Raw genomic sequence first — 310 nt, forward strand, 5'->3', positions numbered from 1 at the left:
TTAATTTTAAAATGGATTATATTTAATCTCTTAAATATGAAATAATAAAATTGGCCCAATAAATTGGAGAAGCACCAGTGTTGTTACATGACATTATTATTTTCCTTATTAAAGTTTTTAGAGCACACGAGCCAAAGTCGCTATTGACATAATCTAGCCATTAAGCAAAAAATAGTTACATTTTTAAATTGTAAGTTTGACGCCGTCAACAATATAGTTTTAAACTAAGGCCGTGTACAGGCTCCTCCCTCTTTATTTTTTTTTTTTTTTTTTTTTTTTTTTTAAAAAAATGGTTTTTTAAAAAAAAATT

This window comes from Olea europaea, chromosome 4, assembly GCF_002742605.1.
Source record: "Olea europaea var. sylvestris chromosome 4, O_europaea_v1, whole genome shotgun sequence".
NCBI classification, from domain to species: Eukaryota; Viridiplantae; Streptophyta; class Magnoliopsida; order Lamiales; family Oleaceae; genus Olea; species Olea europaea.